The following is an 8471-nucleotide window of genomic DNA, read 5'->3' on the forward strand; positions in this document are numbered from 1 at the left end:
GCTGTCAAAAAGCAGCTGAAATGAGCGGAATTTTAGTGAATTACATTCATTTCACATGGGAGAAAAAAAAGCTAAAAATTTGCAGAACAAGCTGAATATTTTAAAAAGTTGAAAAGTTAAAAGTACAAAAATATATAGCCATCGATTCCAGAAGAAGCTGAATAGTTTAAAAGTTGAATGGTTGAAATCGGAGAAAAACTGTAGGAGGAGAAGCGAATCAAACTTTAAACAGTAAAAACGCGAAAGAGGATCTAAATAACTGTGAATGCCTACTGCATTCACAGTAATAATAAGACACGTTAAGTTAATATACTGTGCCAAAGTAAGTGGGCAGTACTTAAAGGTATACTATGCAACATTTTTCAGTTAATTAAAGTGTTCCATACCGTTTAGGATGATTAAATGAGTCATTTCAGGTCGAACAAAGGTTTTCTCGGCGGCCCTGGTGGTCTGTGGGGGAAATACCGTACTTGCAATTGCAGGAGCCCTCGGCCCGCACCCACAGGCTCAGAAGTCTGGTGCATCGCGATAGTCGGTCTTGCTTTACGGCAAGAACTGCTACACGCCCCCAGTGAAAGGCATGATTGTTGCTTGCGCAGTGGTGATATTTGTGCAGTTATCATGGCAGAACCAGCGAGAAAACAGCGAAAGCCCATGTCGGAGCAGGCAAGAAAGAGGAAAAGGGCTCTGGACAGAGAGGAGTCGTACACGGGTGAACATCGGGCAAGCTTTTTCCGAATGGTGAAAGCTAAAAGAAAAAGAAGGCTGCAAGGCTGACGCGGACCTCGCGTTTCTGCTGATGCAATGGTAAGTAACATTGGAATGGTTTATCTCTCTCTGTGTGCATGTTCATACTTTCACTGTGTTAGTCATTGTGTGTAGTGCCGTTTTTTCGACTTTTCGTTGCGTTCGCCGGTCTGCTAAGCTCAAAACAACCGCGCCTGGCTTTACGGAGAAACCAGAACAGCTGAGCATCTTTATGACAGTGCAGTTTTACTTTCGCCCTCTGGGGGGAGCCTCGCTGGAAAATCAACCCCGGTTGCATAGTATACCTTTAAATAAAAAAAATGCACTTAACATACCTTAGTTTAGCTAACTTTAAAATAAGAGTTCACAAAATGGCATTATGAAATTTTTTTTTTTATTTAAGTATTTGTAAAAAACAACAATCAACATCCTGTTCATTTTACAGAGACCATCAAAGGTCAAGTTAACCTGAAGAATTTCCAGGTGAAGGACAAACAAAATGTGCGATTAATTGTTGAGTCCAAACCCTTTGTTAGCAGAAAAACAGACCAATCATTTCAGGGGAGAGAAATAATTTTAACCAGTTAGAACCTAATCCTTGCTTGTAGTATCCTAATTTGTTCACATTCCTGCTGAATGATGCCTTTCTCTATATTTTTTCTTCAGTTTTATGTGTTTGTGAGAGAGAAAAAGTGTAAATCGGTATGAGTGAAAATCTTTATATAATGTATGACAGAATGAGTGAGACTTAATAGAATGAGTTTGAGTGAGGTGCACTGATTGGTCTGGATGTAATCCAACAGAGGGATCTTGACTCACAAAAGACACTTTCCTGAATGTCTCACAGCAACAAACAGACTTGGCAACATTTAGTCTGTAAAAGTTTAAAAATGAAATAAAACTGGTTTGAAACCTGATAGTTAAAACGGTATTATTACATAGAACTGTATTTGTACACACATCTTTAAAGTCTTAAGTGAACACTTCAACAACTTTGATATATTTAACCTGTGTTACAGAGGCTCACTACATTTTAATACTAAACCCAACATACTGTATGCTCTTTTCCAACAGTTTTTACTTACAGGGAAATTGTAACACCTGTGCTGATGGCATGGTCATGCGATCTTCTCCTGCATTTAAACTATTATTAGGCTTTCAAATCACAAATGCAAAAAACAGCCAACAAATATAACAAGGATGTATCTAAATAGATATTTACAGGTTTACTTCTGACCTCCATTAAACTTTTTTAATCTGTGGGCTCCCCAAGTACCTCCTCCCTTTCAGGAGTTATGAGGTAGCAGTAACATAACACCCATAATACTGAATCAGATGAGCATGGAATGAAATGAAACTGAACCAAAAAAAATAAATGAATAAAAAAATAAATAAAAACACTGCAATTATTTTGACAGTTATTGCGCCGATTATAAATTTGTGTTAGAAGGATCATCACTGTGTTGTGTATCAAAAATCTTTTCTAAAGTCTTCAGAAAACATGGATATATCTGCAGCTCCACAAATTGGGCTGTCACAGTTTCTTTATCAAAACATAAAAAGTAAAACATAGTATACAATACAGTAAAAATAACTCCATGAAATATTCAATAATGTTTTGTTACTGTTCAGCCCCATCAAACGCATACTCAGTCACACAGAACACTTACATAGATAACCATTACAGTCATCACTGGCTACAACATCTAGCCCAAAAGGGCATTTTTTAATGTTTTCAGTTTTGGGCTGAGCTTTTGTGATCCAAGGTTCAACAATATCTTCTGGATGAACTCAAATGTGTTCTTCATACCTTTTGGGTAATCCAGGTGGAGTGCATATATCAAGCCGAACATAAGACAAAGTGCTTGACAGGTTGTGGGAATTTCATCCATGACGATGTTTCCTTCAAGGATGATTGCAATTATGTTAATCTCTGGTGGTGTGTCCTCAGTCATGATTGTTAGAACGCCAACAGGCACACGGGTGAAGTCATAGTCTGTGTCCAAATCCTGCATTTAGAGTAAAAGAACACAAATAAATTCAGGTAGAAGGCTAAGACTCAGTTACAATTTTACTCCCTAAATAATTTACAATAAAGCTTCATATTAGGTACCAAGCAGAATCTTAACAACCATAATGGTCTGCTTGTGAAAGCAAATCTGTTGGGCTATCATCTAGCTCTGGGACATCGATTCCCAAAGTTATACTGGCAAAACATGACAAAAAACAAAACAATTGTAACTTAGGAAATTTTTACAATTCCAACTAGGCATGTGATTCTGAGCAGGAATCCTCAGGCAGTTAAGCTTGGTGATACGTCGTTGTTTGCTGAGAGTCAGGCAAAGACGACAAGCTTTGGTGAATTTACTTGACAGAGTTGGCTTTTGGGACGTGGATAAGACAAACAAACGTCTAATAAGGATTTACAGACGCAGGAAACAACGACAGACGCTGAGGTTCTTCACACTGCTAAGCAGAATCATCACTAGAAACCGTGTGTCACGGTAGGGAAGCTAGTGTTTTTATGAATCTCTAAAATGTCAGCTGGCTGTAAGGAGATGACGCGCTCTGCTCATGCGCTCTTCGTTATTAGAGAACCGGGCTACTGGAAAACCGGGCCGAGCCCACCTATTGAAACGGGCTGCATTTAGCGCGGTCCGGTTGTGTCTGGCTCGGTTCAGTTAAGTTTGCGTTCCATTTACACTTGATAGTTATCTCGGTTACCGAGCTCAGACTGGTCTCTGCACGGTTAAAAAGGGAGAGTGGAAACGGGGTATTATTGAGGACGCGGGCAGCAGCGTTCTGGATCAGCTGCAGCTGTCTGATCCACTTTTTAGGCAGACCTGTGAAAACACCGTTGCAGTGATCAATTTTACTAAAGATAAACGCATGGATTAGCTGCAGTGTAGTGGTTTGACTGATACTCCGGAACAGTAGGTGGCAATAACGCATCAATGCCTTGGTCAACTATGGAATAAGGGAGCTGTCAAAAAAAACATTAATATTCATAAACATATAAACATTAATATTCATATGTTTATATGATTACATTTATTTGCCAAAGTTCAAATGCAAAATTATGCTGTTACATGTGTGTAAAAAATTTTGTGGGTTAGTATTGTTGTTATGAGAGTGTAAAACTGAAAGCTGTGAGTCCAAATTCTTGTGAATATAACTAATTTTTGTGAATACAAGTCTGGCTTGCTATGAACACGAATTCCACTTTGTAGGTTCGCTTCTAATTCTGCTGCCATTCCAACATTCTTCCAAGTTTCCGTATAATCGTGAATAATCAGGTAAATTATGCAATTCATTTTGATTAAAGATTTTAAGATAAGATAGACTTTATTGATCTCACAGTGGAGAAATTCACTTGTCACATCGGCTCAATAATCAAAAGAAGGTGCCAAAAGGAGGAAAAGGTGCATAAGGTATATAAAGTGAATCGTTAATATTTGCCCAGCCCTAGATATAACCCTTTAAACCAAATTTATATGAAGAAAAACTGAAATAAAACATTTTCACCATAGACTAAGATGGAAAATTGCTTTTCTTCTGCGTCTGATGATGTCATAAAATTTGCACTGTATGATGGTCATACAATTATCATTATAAATGTACTTACTGGGCAGCTGATGAAGAATTTGTCAGAATTATCTCCAAGATACAAGGGCAGGCATTGAAGGATGGCAGTGCGTGTTGTGGTGATGTCATTGGTCTAATGGGAAAAAAATGACAAAAAAAAAACAATAAGCAGACGACCATATCAAAGCACAATTATTTGGGGAATAAAAATGTCTGTGGATGTATGTATGTATGTGTGCTCCACCGTTAAATTACAAAAGAATTACTTGTACTGTAGTAGCAGCTGTAAGTTTGTTGAAGCTCTCAAGCACACTACCATACGGTGGTAATGATGAAGAAATTAAAATAAAACTTACTTGTGAATTGATTGGCTAGAGGAGGTGATCAAGTGATTGGCCAACAACTCCTTTTTTGGATTTGAAGAGGTCCATGAGACGAGTGGTATGGTGGTCCAGAGCTTCATAGAAGTCCTTCTTGAGGTTCTTACTGGCGACTCTGTAGAACTCGGCAAACACCTTAAAGAAACAAAAGAAACACATCCAAGGGACCCCAAGTATAGACCAGATTTATTCGCTGATAAATCATTCAAACAATCTAACAAAACAGAAACAAATGATTACTTGTGTCGTGATTCAGTATAGTGCAGTGTCAATGGGTCATACATGACTTTCTGTGAACAGCGCAGGCCAACGTTCCATCATTCCTTTAACTGGAGGCTGTTCTTCCAAGATTTCTTTACGTCGCAAAGAAAATGTCTGGTCCATCATATTCTTCACATCGGCTGAGTCTGGAATCATTTTCTTTGCTTCACTTTCAAGCCGTCTTCTAACAGACTCAAGAGTATCTGCATTTTCACCATCAGGAAAATTTGGCAAGAAATTCGTCTCACTTCTTTTTGGCCTTTTTATGTTACTACATGATGGTGCTCCTTCAGGAAAATCTCTAGTACTTCTGTTGCCATTCACCTGGACATCGGCCATTCCAGATCTCCTCATTTTGTCCGCATCTTAAATTCAATGCTATTCTTCCATCCACAATATCCAGTGGGTGATCCAGCTTCTTTCAGACAGGGATGTTTTGCAATCAGTGCAGAGGCCACAGCTCTACAGTGTTCCTCTGTGGGGTATGCTGTGTACTTGTACATTGTCTCTGCGAGTCTTTCTAAGATCACATGTTTCATGTCCCGAGAAACATCCATCCGAGTTCCAGCTTTCATATAGATTGGGTCTCCCTGTCTCGGTCGGAAATTTACATTCACAGAGAATTCTGGAACATCAAATGCAGACGGCCAAGGATCCCGCCTCATCAACTGAGATTTTTCTCCACTTGTACAGGCTATCCCTGTATCAGATGTGCTTGGTGAGGACAGTATGCCAGAGACTGAAGAGAGAGATTCAAGACTTATATTTTTCAGCGTGGCTCGATCTGGCAGTTCTGAGACATCTGTCAGATTGCAGAGTGCATTGTTAAAAAGTGGGTCTTCAAACTGTAGTTTGAAATCATATGGTAGAGCCAGTTTAACTTTTAAGTGTTCCAAAAAGGACTCAAGGTTGCCTGGTTTCTGATCAAGGCTGATTTTTCTGATGTCACAATCAGTGCCAAAGACTCTGATTGGCCACTTCTGTTCCATAGTCCTACAAAGAAGATAACCATAAAGTGAGTGAGGCTAACATAATATATAATGTTTCAAAGAAACAAACAAAGCACCTCTGACTCTGTACGCTGACAATGGGAAAACATCATTAAAGTCAGTCAACTGAGAGACAACCAAGCCTGTGCTGCTTTGTGTCAATTCATAAGCACGAAGATGTTCATGGTACTATGCAATCATTGGTTTGCACAAGAAAACGATGTCCGTATTGATTAATAGCATTTGCTTAATCTTTCTGAATTCTGGAAGCCCTCCACATGAACCTACAGAAACCACCATATCTGCAGCATAATTGATTCCATCAATATTTACAGACTCAGCTGACAGGACTGTATTTTGGAGACCACATCTTTGGTGCAATTTTTTTTTAATGTTCCCTGGGAGTGAAGAAATCATTATGCTCTTTACTTTGTTTGTTTGGAGTGCTGGTTTGAAAAACGAAGCCCAGTCCAAATGGTACGCCATCATCTTTTGATGTCGCCTTGCCAAAGTTAGGGGAACATTTTTGAAGTTCTGAGTTTCATGAATGACTTTTTTTAAGAACTTGTGCTTCCCTTCAAATCTCATTGTCCACACATCTATGTGAGGTCCAAACACTTTTGTCAAGTGGGGATAATGCTCGATTTAGTGATGATTTGGACTGAGTCTGCAAGCTGGAAAAGCATTCAGTAGTAACTCCCTGTGCTCTGATATTTTAGACTAAATAAAACAAGGATTCATCTGTGAATCTCAGAGAAACAACCAATTCAAGCACATCGTTTAAAACCGTGATCACCTCCCATGTCTCATCTCCCTCAGGAACAAGATGCCCAATCATTAAGGGAAGCAATCTGATTAGACACCAGTTTTCATGACCATTCCCTCCTATTGTCTTCTTTGAGGCAAATGTCTTTGGAACCGGTTGAGGTTTGTCTGTTTTGTCAGAAAAGGAATATGGTAATACTTTGATGGCCTGATTTAGTGTCTCAACAGAGATGTATTTCTTTTTTTAATCAGATCTTGAATGCACAGATGCAATTCAAGTGGGACCACTCCCTCCAAAAAATCATGAAGAATATCTGGAGGAAATCCATCTACAGCATGAAAATACTTCAAGTTTTCTCCAAGCACACATCCATCTTTGACTCCACAATGTGCTACTTTAGATGCGTCCTGCTTGACTTCCTGAACCTGTCTGTCATGGGCATCCTTGGTTCTCAGCATGTAACAACCTGAGCTGACATTTTTTGTCTGGATTTCTTCTCGTGTGGCCATACAAAACCTGCACATTCTCTCCACAATAAAGCTCTCTTGAAATCCCGCCAACGCATGGGCAGCCAAGTTATCTGCTGCAACATACAGCAATGCTTGCTTCGTGGTTTAAACTAAAGACTAGATGTGGAATACTTCTGGTCATGATTCCTATTTTTGTGTGTGTTAAAAGTGGAGTAGACATTTGTCTACAGTCCAGATAGGGGCACTGCACTTTTTGCATCAACTTCAGATGCTTCCGTAAATGAGTTAAAAATTCAAGTTCACTGCAAGGTTCGTTAAACTCACACACTTGACAATTAAAGGTTTGCACATAATCTTTTTCCCTGGTCAACTGTGAGTGAAATCTGGATAAATGAACCTTTAGGGCATTCAAGGATTTGAATGTTCAAATGCACTGCTGATAAAGACATGGTATAGGGGAGGTTCTTGTGAAGCCACCATGCTTTAATCTATAATGCTTTAATAGCTGGCCTCTTTTTAGAGTGACAAAAGTACAGAACTTACAAGTCCACTGCATCCCTCTTCTAGTACACAGTGGAAAAAATACAGGAAAATAATAATTTAGACTAAAATACACAGTGACCATCTACCGTAATGTCTAATGCTGTGTTAGCTGTTGTAAGTATTTGGAATTACAAACCTGCTCTTAGAGATGTTGCAAATTATTTATCATTGTTATCATTTGTCATCATATTTTAGATATAATTCCATTGATAAAAAAAGGTATTACATGTATCATAGTAAACAGATGTCTATATTTGATAAGACAATATCAAAACACTTGTCACATTTCTCATAATTTTCTTACATTTTTTATGTAATAATTTTGCAATGCGCATAAGAAAATAATAAACATGAAGTAAAAATTACTAAAAGTGACAATACCGTCTAGAAAGGATTGTGGTCCAGTCTACTGAGAAAGCTTCTTGTCAAGCAGCAGTAAGGGCGGAAAGGGACTGATAGCTGGTCTGGCTGGGTATCTGGTACCCTGGTGGCCAACACAGTCGTGGTGACCGAGTGAACCTTTTTCAACTTCACTACCAGAAACACCACCTCAGGTAATCTATATGGAGAGGGGGGGAAAATGGTTATGATTTTTAACAGTCATCTGTGTTCTCGTGTCCTTCATAAGCAAGATTAAATGATGAAATGATTAACATTATTTCAATGAATCCATACATTAAAACAGGTGGCAGTTACTATGAAAAATCAGTGGATCATTATCTATACCTAA

General features: G+C 38.7%; 1 long non-coding RNA gene across 1 annotated transcript; it reads right to left on the reverse strand.

Annotated features, from left to right (window-relative positions):
• Positions 1–1227: 1227 nt before the first annotated feature.
• Positions 1228–4839, reverse strand: LOC118558887. Its single transcript, XR_004928548.1, has 3 exons — positions 4689–4839; positions 4373–4465; positions 1228–2756 (listed from the first exon to the last, which is right to left on the reverse strand). It is a non-coding gene; the product is annotated as an uncharacterized LOC118558887 (long non-coding RNA).
• Between the last annotated feature and the right edge of the window lie 3632 nt (positions 4840–8471).

Source organism: Fundulus heteroclitus, unplaced genomic scaffold (assembly GCF_011125445.2).
Source record: "Fundulus heteroclitus isolate FHET01 unplaced genomic scaffold, MU-UCD_Fhet_4.1 scaffold_178, whole genome shotgun sequence".
Lineage (NCBI taxonomy): Eukaryota > Metazoa > Chordata > Actinopteri > Cyprinodontiformes > Fundulidae > Fundulus > Fundulus heteroclitus.